The following is a 17,229-nucleotide window of genomic DNA, read 5'->3' on the forward strand; positions in this document are numbered from 1 at the left end:
TCTCAGCCCTTATTTGCTCTCCTTACATAATGAGAAGAGCCTAATAGCTCTGCCTTGTTTTCTGTTGAGGTTCGTATTTCTCTCTTGATAGTCATAACCTAGAACATTCGGCCCAGTCCTGTTGTTTCCAACTTAGCATAAAAATGTTGACATTGATTTTTGGATTTCCTCTGAAGGCCAAGGGATCAGTTGTAGCCACAGTGAGCACAGAACGGTCTAACCTTGAATTCCAAGCCAGCAAGCTACCAAGGAGCTGCTGAATCCTTCATGGTTCTACTCTGCTAGCACAAGGCTTGCTTTACTGAAGACACAGGCACCAGTGAGAGGATTCTGATCACTTCTTTCACAGCAAGCGAACTGGAACTCCATGCCTTAGGTTTGTTCCAACTTCAAGGGGATGAAGGACCACGGTCACCCCAAAACAGGCACAAATCTGAGGACCTGAGCTCTAAGGCCACCCCTCTCTTTAACCACTGCACAGACTTCCTTCAAGGATCTGTTCAAAACTGACTTTCTTAGCAAAATGTGAGCATGTGCGAGGCGCTGGGTGCCCTATGGGCATGTCAGATGGCAGGCCTGCGGTGGGGGCATATGCTTAACAGATCCGTGTGCCAATTAAGTTGCTCTAAGTGCTAAATTTCAATCACCGCCATCCCAGGAACGCTGATCAGCGACAGCGGGGTGGCTGTTTGTTTGAAGACACAGAGATGTCGTTGCTCTACCTCGGTATGATTTTGCAGAACAGGCCTACAAATTCCCCACCAAGAAAACAGGGGTGTGGGCATAAAGCGTTTCTCGGTAGTTGCTCTCTTGATACAAGACGGCAGTAAACTAAATAATGAAGTTCAGCCGGCCACAAACTGCATTTCCCATCCATCTGATGAGGGAAGCCACTGGAGCCCCAGAGAAGGAACCTTTTTAACCCAGCATGTAACAGTGTGGAGCCGCTCACACGCACACGCAGAAGTTGTTTAAGCAATTCACAGGCAGGTGGGCAGGGAGGTAAAAATCCACTCCCTGATTCTTCTTGCTGGGCTAGTAAAATGAAAATGCCAGTGATACACTCAGGCAGCTTGTCAATACTGCACCAGATGAGGCGTTCTTTATGGCATTTCAAAGCATATCTGCTTGAATCAATCTAATCTTTCGTTTTCAGAATGAAAGCAAGAAAGAAGGGAGAACTGCTAACCTTTAGTTATGCTTCAATCGATTATTTGAAGTTTCTTTTCCCCTCTGTTTTTCCCCTTTTCTATCTACATGGATTATTCACCACCTTACTCCTGAATGATGATATGTCACTATATAAGGCTGATTTGTTATTGTTTGTTTTTCTGTTATGGTTAATTATCAATACTGTTTTATAGAATTAGCATCTGTTAAAGGGCCACAGCCAAAACTACCACCATTAGATGAGTAAAAGAGGTTAACCCAATTGTCCATCTATTCTAGTTTTATTGTCTATCATTTCTGTGTATTTTTCAAATAAAACAAAAAACACTGGAACCTATTAATCAAGTAAAACATATGTACTTAAAAATACATATAAATGGTCATTTACTTTTATTCATTTGGTAAATACTTTTAATGTATAGATTTAATTCCAAGTTCAAGTATATAGCATTTAAGTATAAATTCCAGTCAATGTGATCAAGGCTGATTTGATAAATATTGGGTTTGACCAAAAAGTTTGTTAGGGAAAAACCCAAACCCATGTCCACTGAGTCAGTGATGCCATCCAATCATCTCATCCTCTGTCGTCCCCTTCTCCTCTTGCCTTCAATCTTTCCCAGCATCAGGGTCTTTTCCAATGCATCAGCTATTCACATGAGGTGGCCAAAGTACTGGAGTTTCAGCTTCAACATCATTCCTTCCAAAGAACACCCAGGACTGATCTCCTTTAGGATGGACTGGTTGGATCTCCTTGCAGTCCAGGGGACTCTCAAGAGTCTTCTCCAACACCACAGTTCAAAAGCATCAATTCTTTGGCACTCAGCTTTCTTCACAGTCCAACTCTCACATCCATACATGACCACTGGAAAAACCATAGCCTTGACTAGACGGACCTTTGTTGGCAAAGTAATGTCTCTGCTTTTTAATATGCTGTCTAGGTTGGTCATAACTTTCTAAGGAGTAAGTGTCTTTTAATTTCATGGCTGCAGTCACCATCTGCAGTAATTTTGGAGCCCCCAAAAATAAAGTCAGTCACTGTTTCCACTGTTTCCCCATCTATTTGCCATGAAGTGATGAGACCAGATGCCATGATCTTAGTTTTCTGAATGTTGAGCTTTAAGCCAACTTTTTCACTATCCTTCTTCACTTTCATCAAGAGGCTCTTCAGTTCTTCTTCGCTTTCTGCCATAAGGGTGGTGTCATCTGCGTATCTGAGGTTATTGATATTTCTCCCGGCAATATTGATTCCAGCTTGTGCTTCTTCCAGCCCATGTACAGCCCAGTACATCTCATGATGTACTCTAAAGTTAAACAAGCAGGGTGACAATATACAGCCTTGACATACTCCTTTTCCTATTTGGAACCAGTCTGTTGTTCCATGTCCAGTTCTAACTGTTGCTTCCTGACCTGTATACAGATTTCTCAAGAGGCAGGTCAGGTGGTCTGGTATTCCCATCTCTTTCAGAATTTTCCACAGTTTATTGTGATCCACACAGTCAAAGGCTTTGGCATAGTCAATAAAGCAGAAATAGATCTTTCCGGAACTCTCTTGCGTGGCCTCTCCTAATTATTTTGCTTATGAGTAGCAACGCAGCGGGTAGCAGCAGTGGACTAAGAAGCTTTCCTGAAGGAGTTTAGTAAGCTTTCTATTCTTCTTAAACTATGAATTTAGGGTAGCTCTTAGGCTTCCCAGTTGGAGCTCATGGTAAAGAACCTGCCTGCCAATGCAGGAGACCCAGGTTCGATCCCTGGGTCAGGAATATGCCCTGGAGAAGGGTATGGCAACCCACCTCAGTATTTTTACCTGGAGAATCCCATGAACAGAGGAGTCTGGTGGGCTATAGTCCACGGCGTCACAGGAGTCACACATGACTGAAGTGACAGCATGCTGCTTGCTGGGAGAACCAGTGGACACTTAGGGAGATCTGAGTCCCTCTAGGACACCTGGCCTGGCCACTGACCTTCACCTCATCTCTCCCTCATCCCTGGGAAATCTTAGAATTTCTAAGTAGGACATGTCTCCTCATTTTTTCATTTTTCAGTTATGAATGCTTTTTAATCTTTTTTTTTTTTTCCTTGCTCTGTGTCCAACTGTGGAGGTAGAATCTAATCATAAGAGAAACAAAACTGTGCCATGGGCTTCTTGATAGCGAGCACTTTGAATACAGGATCCTAAAGTCTTTTCATTCCTGAGGGTCTATAGTTCCAAATCCTGAATAATGAAGAGGGTAACAGGGGTCCTAGTCTATAAAACAAGACATTTTCTTGTGTAATGTTCTCAGTCATTAGTGATTCAGGGTTCTGCCTCTGTACAGCACAAGGAGACTCCATAAGAACTCAGGCTTGTCAGAGCTTATAACCCTGCTCTCCTGAAGGAGGCTTCATTCACTTCTGAATGAGCACTGGCAAAACCACACGGGTGATGTCAGCAGGCTGGTTCAGGGGCTGAAGCTGGTTACCTGCGTTCTTCCTTAACTGGCCTCATGTAGGCCCTGCTGTCCCCTCATCACTCAGTCGCACATGACCCCTTTCTGCTCCCTGCACCACCCTGCCAGAGACAATAGGTTGGATGTTTTTAAAGATGTGTATGGAAGTGAATATGGAGACAGGATAATCAGGGTCCCAAAGAGATGTGGAATAATCTTTCACAGGGATAGCACAGTGGGATAAAAAGTAAGAGGAATATTCAACAGCCAGAAAGTTGTTTTGTTTTTGGTTGTTTTCCTTGTACTCCAATTTTAGGGAAAGCAAGAAAACTCACAACACTGGTTTTCCTAAAACATGCATGCTCTGGAGTGTGTGTTTGGCTCAGAAAGCCTTTATTCAACTTTCCAACTTAAACAGAGGTTCTCATTCTTTTAAGGAGCCATGAATTCTTTACGAATCTGATCTAATAAAAGCTATGAGCATAAAACAATGAATATACCATTAATGATTCCCCTGATCTCCTGAATTCTACGGGGATCATGAATCCAAGGATAAGAACTTTCTATAATTTCCAGAAAATGGGAGCTTTGTTCAGAAGAAAGAACTTTCAGCTGTAAAATTCTACATATTTAATTCAATAAACATTTATTATGCCTTCTTAAGAAGCAGGGATAAAAAATGTGTGCTATGAAGACTCAATGAGGGAATGAGACTCAGTACCAGTTTCTGGAAACTCACAGTCTAGTAGAGAGGCTGAGCTGTACAAAGATGTTTAAAAATAAGGAAGGAAAAGATATGCAGCAGGAGAAAAACGTGCATGTCTTTTAGAGGGCAAGAAAGAAAAGTATCATCAAGAACAGCATCTTATAAAGGAGGCATTCCGGCTAGATCCAGAAGGACATATGTGATTCTAATGGAGTCAAAGGGCTACCTAGATGATATTCTAAGGGAAGGGAGCATGAGGGCAGGGGCCCAGAGAGGAGAAAGCTCACACTGCAAGAGAAAGAGAGCAGGTCCCCAGGCTTAGCTCAAGCTTAGATTATGGGCTGCTGCTGCTGTTGCTGCTGTCGCTCGAGTCGTGTCCAACTCTGTGCGACCCCATAGATAGCAGCCCACCTGGCTCCCCCACCCCTGGGATTCTCCAGGCAAGAACACTGGAGTGGGTTGCCATTGCCTTCTCCGAGATTATGGGCAGGGACACATAAATATCAGAACAGGGAGATACATTTGGCTCTATTGCGATTGGCCTTAATATCAGGATGGCAGTGTGCTTTGCTGGAAAGAACAAAGGCCTAGGAATCAGAAGAAGACCAGATTTTGATTCTTGGTTTAGCCATCATATTCTTAGTATAACTTTGGTGTGAGAAGCAGAGTATTAAAAATGACTCAAATGATATGGATGTATTATCTCATGCAACAAGTGGTACAGGGTTCATGGGGTTACCAGACTAAGTTAGTCTAACAATGTCATCAAGGACTCAAGTGATACACATATTTCCTCTCTGACAGTGTCAGCACTGGGTGCTACCTGCCCTCGTGTTTGCAAGGAGGCTCTGACACTTCTCTGCATCTTGTGCAGACATAGTTACTTCCAGTAAAGCAAAAAGAGCCTCCAGTGTATATGTGCTTGTTTTGTTTTTACTTATAAAGGAAACACTTTCCCCAAAGCCCCAACAGCAAAATCTCTGCAGTTTCTGTGACCAGGATCCAGCCACAGGCACACAGAGTACGTGCAATAAAAACAAAGAAAGCAAGGTGGGCTCTGCCAGCAAAGAAAATGTGGGGAGTGGCCACTACAACCAGTCCTATCTGCCACTGCTTGACCTTGAATAAAGCCCTTAAATGCTGAACTGACTTCTCTTATTTAAACAAACATCAGAAAAAAATAAGGACATAATGTTATCTTTTTTTTTTTTCTTGTAGAATTAGGGGAAGTAAACAGTAGAAAGTGGGAAAACTCTGCAAATGTTAAAAGTCCTACGCAAATATAAGCAATTGCTATTATTAATAACATCTAGCATTTCTTGGTTTCCTACTTTTTGTGCCGGACAAATTCTATCATTAAGGGCATTTCAACTAATTATATGATTTGCTTTTTTCTGATGAGAAAAGCGAGGCATGCAGAGGCTAAAAAATTTAAATTACTCAGCTAGTAAGTGGGGGAGAAGGCAATGGCACCCCACTCCAGGACTCTTGCCTGGAAAATCCCATGGGCGGAGGAGCCTGGTAGGCTGCAGTCCATGGGGTCTCTAAGAGTCGGACATGACTGAGCGACTTCCCTTTCACTTTTCACTTTCATGCATTGGAGAAGGAAATGGCAACCCACTCCAGTGTTCTTGCCTGGAGAATCCCAGGGACGGGGGAGCCTGGTGGGCTGCCATCTCTGGGGTAGCACAGAGTCGGACACGACTGAAGCAATTTAGCAGCAGCAGTAAGTGGGGGACAAGTTTAACTCACATTAGATTCTTAATCACTGTGCTTACCTCTCCCTATGGTATATTGCTTAATATGCATATGATTGATCATAGTGGCAAGACAGAACCACTGAAGTATCCTCACTTTACCTTCGATTCAATAGTACTGAAGTCCTGTTACCTATCAGATGTCATGGGGCTAAACACAAACTCCTCTCTTGTTCTGCCTTCTGCCAAAAATCCCTAGAATATTTTTTCCTTATAATGGACTAACATGAGTTTTACCTTTTTTTTTTTTTAATTTTATTTTATTTTTAAACTTTACAAATTGTATTGGTTTTGCCAAATATCAAAATGAATCCACCACAGGTATACGTGTGTTCCCCATCCTGAACCCTCCTCCCTCCTCCCTCCCCATACCATCCCTCTGGGTAGTCCCAGTGCACTAGCCCCAAGCATCCAGTATCGTGCATCGAACCTGGACTGGCAACTCTCACCTCAGATCAATGGCATTTTTGTCATTTTTAAATTTTTTAAAAAATTGTTGAACCCTGGAAATCCTTTGTCAAAGAGCTGATCCTTCCACTGACCTCACAATAGAATTTGGCTGTTCCCAGATTAGGTGTTCCTGACAGTGAATGTGCACACACCTCACTGCAAATTTCAACAGACTGTTTTATAATATCAACATTTTCAGAAGATTTATGTAAATGTATACTTGTGTTCCATTTGAGCTATCAAAGGGCAAATAAATCAATAACTGCTAATAACCTAGATTAAGAAGCCCCAGAGGGAAGTTCAAAGGTTGGTATGATGCCCACACACACTCACAACCACACACTGAAGTCATCAGACGGAAGTAATCCAGTACACACAAACATAATTTGAAATGAAAAACCAATAGAAAGAGTGAGATGAATGTGGAGTGCAGGGCCAGCTAGAAAGCTGTTAGTAGATTTTTGCCCCTGGAAAGTTCTTAATCCCCAAGTGACCTTCTAGTTTTATAGAAGCCTGCACATCATTTAGTGTAATGTTTATTCATATGATATCCTCTACAGGGCACTAAAATGGTCTGAGTCAGTCACTGGATCCCTCCCCGGGGAACTTAAAAGACAAGACAGACAACAGAGATGTAGACACAAAGAGGGCATGCAGATAATCTAGTCAACACTAGACACAGGGCAAATTGTAGTACAGAAGGTTTCACGGAAAGTGGAACAATCTTTAGTAAAATTTGCTATGTGTCCTTCCTCTGAGTCTGTTTCCCAGTAGGGGTCATTTGTGGCTAATATGAAAGGCTGGTCTAGGAGCTGTGGGCCATTGTCTCAGTAGTTTGCATGTAGGAAAAACTGTAAATCTCATTGGAGGACTGATGCTGAAGCTGAAGATCCAATACTTTGGCCACCTGATAGGAAGAACCAACTCATTGGAAAAGACCTTGATGCTGGGAAACATTGAAGGCAGGAGGAGAAGGGGGCGGCTGAGGATGAGATGGTTGGGTTGCATGGCTGACTCAATGGACATGAGTTTGAGCAAACTCAGGGAGATAGTGGGGGACAGAGAAGCCTAACATGCTGCAGTTCATGGGGTCACAAAGAGTCAGATAAGATTTGGCAACGAATAACATTGGAGGCAACTTGTATCTCTTGCCCCCTGTCTAGAGAAAGTCAAGGTTTCTCCTGTTAGTAATAAGCCTAGAGCCAGGTCATTATATTTCACAAACAAATCCAAGATCCTTAAACCCACCAGACCTAAGTTGCTTTTGAAAGAAAATCTTGAAAACAGAAACTTTGATCATCAACTTGCTTTTCTGTTTCCCAAAGTGGGGGATGCTATCAATTTGGAAAAAAAAAAAAAAAGCACTCCCTTCAAAATCTATTTATCTTAGAACGCCAAACCAAAACAGACTGACTGAGATTCTTTCCTTTTCCTTCTCTTCTTTGAATAAAAATAAAAAATAAGATAATTTTCCAAACATAGATCCATATCTGGTAGATAATGTTGGCCATTCTATACTCTCCTTCCTTTATTTAAATTACTCTGCCCAAAATGATACTCCATTTTAATTGTCTGCATTATAGCAGAGGAAGTAGGGAGATGCTAAATTAAATGATGTATTTTTTCAAGAAGAGCCAGATGTCAGCATCAATGTCATCCTGGAAGAGTATTGAGATAAAATGATTGCACAAAATATGAGGAAATGCATATTCAAGCCAAAATCTCACTATATAGGGAAGTAGAAAATATTAAAATGATAGTAAAATAGAAATAGTAAAAAGAAACAGAAACCTAAAGCCAAAGTCTCAAGACATGAAAGCAAATGAAGCTAGAGTATAGGTGGAGAGAAGATGGCAGCCAAGTGGGTGGTCTGGAACTCTAGAACAAACAACCTACTGGAAATGTCGTCAGCAAGTCCACTGTTTCATAAAGAAACAAACTATATACCACATTCTCCTCATTCTTCTCTTAGGGCTTAGAAAGGAATGGAGATGATATCCAAACCATTCTCCCCTGAGTCAGGCTCTATTCAAATTAGGTTGCCTGGTACTTTGCATAGAAACACGCATAATTCAGAGAACTGTTAATTCAGAATTTCAAAACAATAAAAAAAAAATGTGCACTATCTTCCCTCTGGAAATCCAGAAAATGAAAGAGAAGTAACCTTCCATATACTGAAGTAAAAGGGGTACAAATCTGAGTCTGAGTAGGAGGGAAAGAGGGGGGATGTGAATAATGGAGATATTCCTTTTCAACTTCTCTGAGGTGCTGATCTGAGAAAGATAGATCTGCAAACTCTCAAATCACTGTCTGAAGTAGAGATGCTATCCAAATATTAAGCCTCTTCCTATGTGAGAACCCACATGCAAGGTGAACGCACCATTAAACAGCAAACAGTGTGTTAACAATGAGGGGCCCTTCTGTTCATGTTTCCTTATATTTAGCTTTGAAAGAAAGAAACAAAGCAAGACTTTCCCTTTCTACTTCTCTATCTTTGGTTTTATACAGTTATTCCTGGGTCTGAAAAGGTGAACTCATTTCTTTTTTTTTTAATATCACTTTTCAAGGTTAAGACAACACACAGAAAGCTAATTAACAGATATGCATATTATGGTGATCCAAGCATCAGAATATGAATTTTAGTAAGTTAATAGAATGAAAATGAAAAGAAAAAGTAACCTCTCCTTTTTTTTTTTTAATTTTCTCATTTAATATGCACTGCAACTAACCAAGGCAACAAGAATAACACACTGGAACACGAGAGATAGTTCAAACAAGGTAAGTTCAAATGTTTTCCTTTACTATGGGAAAGTCTTAAAGTGGACCAGAAATGAAGAGCGGTAAATAAACAATAACCACTGACATCTCTATGAGCAGGTTTTTTATCTGCCTTACCTGAGTGCTAATGTGTGGTGAGACACAATTTGCCTAAAAGGAAATTCAGAGCTTTAAAAAAGCTGACTTAAAAGTGAAATTCAAATAACATCTTGAAATCCCAAGCCAAATACCTTAATAAATAATCAAGGTTTCTTTGGAGGAAAAATCCTATAGAAGTCAAGAGATCTTTATATGTTCCTTGTCATTTACACATGGAATCAAAATGCTTCTACAAGATTCTAATTCTAATCCTCTACAAGGGCATCTAGATGGCCAGTGGGTGGTTATAAAAAAAAATAGCATTTTGCCACTCTTTGAAAAGAAACTTAGGACAAAATTGGAAGGAAGGGACTGGAAAGATCTAATTTTGACCACCTCATTTGACAAATGCAGTAGGTTACACTTTTAGAAGAACCAGTTTTTGAATAAGCAGTTTCTGAGAGTAAAGAAGAGTCTTAACAAACCATATGCTAATTTGGGGTGTGAAGCAGGGGCCCCTAAGTCCAGGAGGAAGGACTGGATTGGGACAGTTCTGAGCTGGGAGAGTTGGAAGGGCTAACACAAACTGGTAGGACCAAGCATAGACCCAGGTCTTCTGAGGATGAAAGTCATGCAACTTGACGGGGCCTCACTTTAAAAAAAGTAATACAGAATTGTTAATAAAATGATATTTATCAATCAATATTTATTAGAATGACAAATTAGATGACAACAAATTACCAGTGCGTTAAAGATTTGCATATTTTTATTCTGAGATACCTTTAGGCAGTTTGGCAAAAAATGAGGAAATAGGAATGTCTTCTGATTTCAACCTAACTTCTCCTCTCCACCTGCGACAATCTACAACTCCCTCAAACTGCCAACACTCACAGGAGCCATGCCTATGAAGGCTGTGAATCTTAAGCTTCCTTAACTGCACTGTAAATCCACCTTTAAGTAGAATTCCATACTGTTAGTGCTTCAGTCATGTCCAACTCTTTGTGACACCATGGGCTGTAGCCCGCCAAGCTACTCTGTCCATGGAATTCTCCGGCCAAGAATACTGGCGTGGGTTACCATTTCCTTCTCCAAGGGATCTTCCTGACCCAGAGGTTGAACCCGTGTCTCCCGCCTTTTGGGGAGATTCCGCATCTGAGCCACCAGGGAAGGCCTACTAGATTCCACACTAGATGCTCATTAAATCTTTTCAATCGAGTTCTCCATTTCGGTAGTTCTGGGTATGAAACAGGAGACACAGACTAGAGTCTGATCTCTGCTGATAACATAATGTGACACTGAGGAAGCCATGGTACCACTTTGGGCTTCAGTTTCCTCCACGGGCACACTAAAAGCATGTGAGGTCTGCTCCCATTATAATAACATCTAATGCCAGTTTTCATTCCAATCCCAAAGAAAGGCAATGCCAAAGAATGCCCAAACTATCGCACAACTGCACTCATCTCACATGCTAGTAAAGTAATGCTCAAAATTCTCCAAGCCAGGCTTCAGCAGTACATGAACCGTGAACTTCCACATGTTCAAGCTGGTTTTAGAAAAGGCGGAGGAGCCAGAGATCAAATTGCCAACATCCACTGGATCATCGAAAAAGCAAGAGAGTTCCAGAAAAACATCTATTTCTGTTTTACTGACTATGCCAAAGCCTTTGACTGTGTGGATCACAATAAACTGTGGAAAATTCTGAAAGAGATGGGAATACCAGACCACCTGACCTGCCTCTTGAGAAACCTGTATGCAGGTCAGGAAGCAACAGTTAGAACTGGACATGGAACTACAGACTGGTTCCAAATAGGAAAAGGAGTACGTCAAGGCTGTATATTGTCACCCTGCTTATATAACTTCTATGCAGAGTACATCATGAGAAACATTGGGCTGGGAGAAGCACAAGCTGGAATCAAGATTGCCGGGAGAAATATCAATAACCTCAGATATAAAAATGACACCACCCTTATGGCAGAGAGTGAAGAGGAACTAAAAACCCTCTTGATGAAAATGAAAGAAGAGAGTGAAAAAGTTGGCTTAAAGCTCAACATTCAGAAAACGAAGATCATGGCATCTGGGCCCATCACTTCATGGAAAATAGATGGGGAAACAGTGGAAACAGTGACTGACTTCATTTTGGGGGGCTCCAAAATCACTGAAGATGGTCATTGCAGCCATGAAATTAAAAGACGCTTACTACAACCAACCTAGATAGCATATTCAAAATCAGAGATATTACTTTGCCAACAAAGGTCCGTCTAGCCAAGGCTATGGTTTTTCCAGTAGTCATGTATGGATGTGAGAGTTGGACTATAGAGAAAACTGAGTACCGAAGAATTGATGCTTTTGAACTGTGGTGTTGGAGAAGACTCTTGAGAGTCCCTTGGACTACAAGGAGATCCAACAAGTCCATTCTAAAGGAGATCAGTCCCGGGTGTTCATTGGAAGAACTGATGCTAAAGCTGAAGCTCCAATACTTTAGTCACCTCATGTGAAGAGCTGACTCATTGGAAAAGACCCTGATGCTGGGAGGGATTGGGGGCAGGAGGAGAAGAGGACGACAGAGGATGAGATGATTGCATGGCATCACCGACTCGATGGACATGAGTTTGAGTGAACTCTGGGAGTTGGTCATGGACAGGGAGGCCTGGTGTGCTGTGATTCATGGGGTTACAAAGAGTCAGACACAAACTGAACTGAATGCCCATTCAGTGCTCAATCTTCAAGGTCACCAGGCTTATTAGCAAGTGCCACTGTCATTTCTAAAGCTTGAGTTCTGAGTCTTCCCTGATGCCATTCCTCTCTTTTCTCCTCAAATTGAAATCAATCACTAAGTTTCACAAACCTCTGCCCTCTAATCTCACTTGAGCCTGGTCTAGCCCAACGCAATGCCTGAGACATCTCTGCCAGGACCTCATCTTGTTTCCCTTTCAAGCCACCCTCTGTTTTGCTACCACTATAATCTCTATGAAAATAGCAATCTAGTTATCTTTTCCCACTCTTTAGAGCACTTCTATGACCCCCCACTGATCTTAAGAGTTTAAATTTCATATGACCTACAAGGCCAAGCATGACCTGCCTCTTAACACTCACATTCAAATCAACATCATGTTAATGCCTCCTTAGACACAGCAGTCTCCTGCTGACCTAAAGAACATCAATATTTGTTGATGGTCTGACTGACTGTAGTGATATCGGTGATGGACTTTTCCAGGCATAGAAAACATGTTCCAGTTACAGGAGCAATTATTGCAGCAAGCCTCTGGAACAGAGTAGGCTGAAAAAACCTGAGTAATTGCAACACAAGAGCACTGCTGTTTCATGAAATTCCAATTTTAGGAAAGACATTTCAAACACTTTGGATCCATTTAGAAGTCCAAGCTGATTAAAGGATTAAATGCTACAGATAACGCAATGCTGTGTATCTCTTTTGGGAGGGGTGAGTAGTTGTAAAACATGTCTATGATTGAATCAAAAGATTTATTGATTTTCCTGTCCTTTCATTCAAAAGTATTAGCTTTCATGCACAGACCTGTGAGATACCCGAAGGTTGGCCAGGACACTGCATAGGCCCAATTCCCATTCTGTGAATTTCTTCTGCCTAAGAAAGGACAGCCCTGGGTATGTGTAAATATGTCAGTGTTCAGATCTGAAATCAAAGTCTGAATGCTAGGACTTTCAGTAATTTCCTATGGGCCTCTCAAAGCTTCCTCTGTACAACAGGGACAAAGTCAAGTAAAGTCTGATTAGGTGGCAGGGTAGAGACACAAACTTAGGAGTTGAGAAGGACTGATTTTGGTTAAGGACCCAATTTTAATTCCTTTTATGACTTTAGTTAATTTTTAACTTTTGTTCTTATCCTTTTTCTTATTAAATAGGATTGATAAAATTAGAAGGCTGGTGTACTACAGTCCATGGGGTCACAAAGAGTTGTATACGACTGAGCAACTGAAAAACAACAAAATTAGAATTGCTTTTTCTAACTGAACCATTATCACCAGTTTACTATCTTATTGAGTACTTAAGAAGAAAAATCTGTCACTCTGCTAAGCATTTGGAATAACATACTACATATTCATTTTTAAATATCCTGTGAAGCCAATACATCTTCCTTTCTTTTTATGGTCTCTTTTCAGAAAAAAGATTATAGAAACTTCAAGGAATTTGCCTAATATCAGGTAGTAACATAAGTAGGAAAGTTGATATTTAAACTCAAATAAACTGAGACCAGAGCTCAGGTCCTTCACTATTAATACCATGCTACATAGCCTCTTTATTTGGCATAGTCAATAAATCATAAATAGATGTTTTTCTGGAACTCTCTTGCTTTTTCCATGATCCAGAGGGTATTGGAAATTTGATCTCTGGTTCCTCTGCCTTTTCTAAAACCAGATTGAATATTTGGAAGTTCAAAGTTCATGTATTGCTGAAGCCTGGCTTGGAGAATTTTGAACATTACTTTACTAGCGAGTGAGATGAGTGCAAATTGTGCAGTAGTTGGAGCATTCTTTGGCATTGCCTTTCTTTGGGATTGGAATGAAAACTGACCTTTTCCAGTCCTGTGGCCACTGCTGAGTTTTCCAAATTTGCTGGCATATTGAGTGCAGCACTTTCACAGCATCGTCTTTCAGGATTTGAAATAGCTCAACTGGAATTCCATCACCTCCTCTAGCTTTGTTCGTAGTGATGCTTCCTAAGGCCCACTTGACTCCACATTCCAGGATGTCTGGCTCTAGGTGAGTGATCACACCATCGTGATTATCTTGGTTGTGAAGATCTTTTTTGTACAGTTTTCTGTATTCTTGCCACCTCTTCTTAATATCTTCTGCTTCTGTTAGGTCCATACCATTTCTGTCTTTTATCGAGCCCATCTTAGCATGAAATGTTCCCTTGGTATCTCTAATTTTCTTGAAGAGATCTCTAGTCTTTCCCATTCTGTTGTTTTCCTCTATTTCTTTGCATTGATCACTAAGGAAGGCTTTCTTATCTCTCCTTGCTATTCTTTGGAACTCTGCATTCAGATGCTTATATCTTTCCTTTTCTCCTTTGCTTTTCACGTCTCTTCTTTCCACAGCTATTTGTAAGGCCTCCTTAGACAGCCATTTTGCTTTTTTGCATTTCTTTTCCATGAGGATGGTCTTGATCTCTGTCTCCTCTACAATGTCACGAACCTCTGTCCATAGTTCATCAGGCACTCTATCTATCAGATCTAGTCCCTTAAATCTATTTCTCACTTCCACTGTATAATCATAAAAGATTTGATTTAGGTCATACCTGAATTTTCTAGTGGTTTTCCCTACTTTCTTCAATTTATTGACTATACCAAAGCCTCTGACTGTGTGGATCACAATAAACTGTGGAAAATTCTGAAAGAGATGGGAATACCAGACCACCTGACCTGCCTCTTGAGAAACCTGTATGCAGGTCAGGAAGCAACAGTTAGAACTGGACATGGAACAACAGACTGGTTCCAAATAGGAAAAGGAGTGCGTCAAGGCTGTATATTGTCACCCAGCTTATTTACCTTCTATGCAGAGTACATCATGAGAAATGCTGGGCTGGAAGAAGCACAAGCTGGAATCAAGATTGCCGGGAGAAATATCAATAACCTCAGATACGCAGATGACACCACCCTTATGGCAGAAAGTGAAGAGGAACTAAAAAGCCTCTTGATGAAAGTGAAAGAGGAGAGTGAAAAAGTTGGCTTAAACTTCAACATTCAGAAAATGAAGATCATGGCATCTGGCCCCATCACTTCATGGCAAATAGATGGGGAAACAGTGGAAACAGTGTCAGACTTCATTTTTGGGGGGCTCCAAAATCACTGCAGATGGTGATTGCAGCCATGAAATTAAAAGACACTTACTCCTTGGAAGGAAAGTTATCACCAACCTAGATAGCATATTCAAAAGCAGAGACATTACTTTGCCAACAAAGGTCCATCTAGTCAAGGCTATGGTTTTTCCAGTAGTCATGTATGGATGTGAGAGTTGGACTGTGAAGAAAGCTGAGCACTGAAAAATTGATGCTTTTGAAGTGTGGTGTTGGAGATGACTCTTGAGAGTCCCTTGGACTGCAAGGAGATCCAACCAGTCCATTCTGAAGGAGATTAGCCCTGGAATTTCTTTGGAAGGAGTGATGCTAAAGCTGAAACTCCAGTACTTTGCCACCTCATGGGAAGAGTTGACTCTATGGAAAAGACTCTGATGCTGGGAGGGATTGGGGGCAGGAGGAGAAGGGGACGATAGAGGATGAGATGGCTAGATGGCATCACCAACTCGTTGGACATGAGTTTGAGTGAACTCCGGAGTTGGTGTCTGACAGGAAGGCCTGGCGTGCTGTGATTCATGGGGTCTCAAAGAGTCAGACACAACTGAGCAACTGAACTGAACTGAACATAGCCTCTTTCTACTCACCTACTACTGTGGGCAAGAATTCCTTAGAAGAAATGGAGTAGCCATCATGCTCAACAAAGAGAGTCTGAAAAGCAGTATTTGGATGAAGTCTCAAAAATGAGAATGACCTCTGTCAGTTTCCAAGGCAAATCATTCAGTATCACAATAATCCAAGTCTATGCCCTGACCAGTAATCCTGAAGGAGCTTAAGTTGAATGGTTCTATGAAGACCTACAAGACCTTCTAGAACTAACACCCAAAAAAGATGTCCTTTTCATTATAGGAGACTGGAATGCAAATGTAGGAAGTCAAGAAATACTTGGTGTAACAAGCAAATTTGGCCTTGGAGTACAGAATGAAGCAGGGCAAAGGCTAATAGAATTTTGCCAAGAGAACGCACTGGTCATAGCAAACACCCTCTTCCAACAACACAAGAGAAGACTCTATACATGGACATCACCAGATGATCAATACCAAAATCAGATTGATTATACTCTTTGCAACCAAAGACAGAGAAGCTCTATACAGTCAGCAAAAACAAGTCCGGGAGCTGACTGTCTCAGATCATGAACTCTTTATTACCAAAATCAGATGTAAATTGAAGAAAGTAGGGAAAATGACTTGATCATTCAGGTATGACTTAAATCAAATCCCTTAGGATTATACAGTGGAAGTGACAAATAGATTCAAGTGATTAGATATGATAGACAGAGTGCCTGAAGAAGTATGGACAGAGGTTCATGACACTGTACAGGAGACTGGGCTCAGACCGTCCCCAAGAAAAAGAAATGAAAAAAGGCAAAATGGTTGTCTGAGGGTGCCTTACAAATAGCTGTGAAAAGAAGAGAAGCAAAAGGCAAAGGAGAAAAAGAAAGATATGCCCATTTGAATGCAGAATTCCAAAGAACAGCAATGAGAGATAAGAAAGCCTTCCTCAGTGATCAATGCAAAGAAATAGAGGAAAACAATAGATTGCAAAAGACTAGAGATCTCTTCAAGAAAGTTTGAGATACCAAGGGAATATTTCATGCAAAGATGGGCTCAATAAAGGACAGAAATTGTATGGACCTAACAGAAGCAGAAGATATTAAGAAGAAGTGGCAAGAATACACAGAAGAACTATACAAAAAAGATCTTCATGACCCAGATAATCACGATGGTGTGATCACTCACCTAGAGCCAGACATCCTGGAATGCGAAGTCGAGTGGGCCTTAGAAAGCTTCACTACGAACAAAGCTAGTGAAGGTGATGGAATTCCAGTTGAGCTATTTCAAATCCTAAAATATGATGCTGTTAAAGTGCTGTACTCAATATGCCAGCAACTTTGGAAACTCAGCAAGTCCAAAGGACTGGAAAAGGTCAGTTTTCATTCCAATCCCAAAGAAAGTCAAAGACAAACAATGCTCCAACTACCGCACAATTGCACTCATCTCACACGCTAGCAAAATAATGCTCAAAATTCTCCAGG

The 17,229-nt window shown here is 41.1% G+C and overlaps 1 protein-coding gene across 5 annotated transcripts in view; it reads right to left on the bottom strand.

The window, feature by feature from the left end:
- The window catches only part of SORCS1 (sortilin related VPS10 domain containing receptor 1), a 574,694-nt gene that overhangs the window by 355,119 nt on the left and 202,346 nt on the right, over window positions 1-17,229 (bottom strand). The window lies entirely within an intron of this gene.

This window comes from Bos javanicus, chromosome 26 (assembly GCF_032452875.1).
Source record: "Bos javanicus breed banteng chromosome 26, ARS-OSU_banteng_1.0, whole genome shotgun sequence".
NCBI classification, from domain to species: Eukaryota; Metazoa; Chordata; class Mammalia; order Artiodactyla; family Bovidae; genus Bos; species Bos javanicus.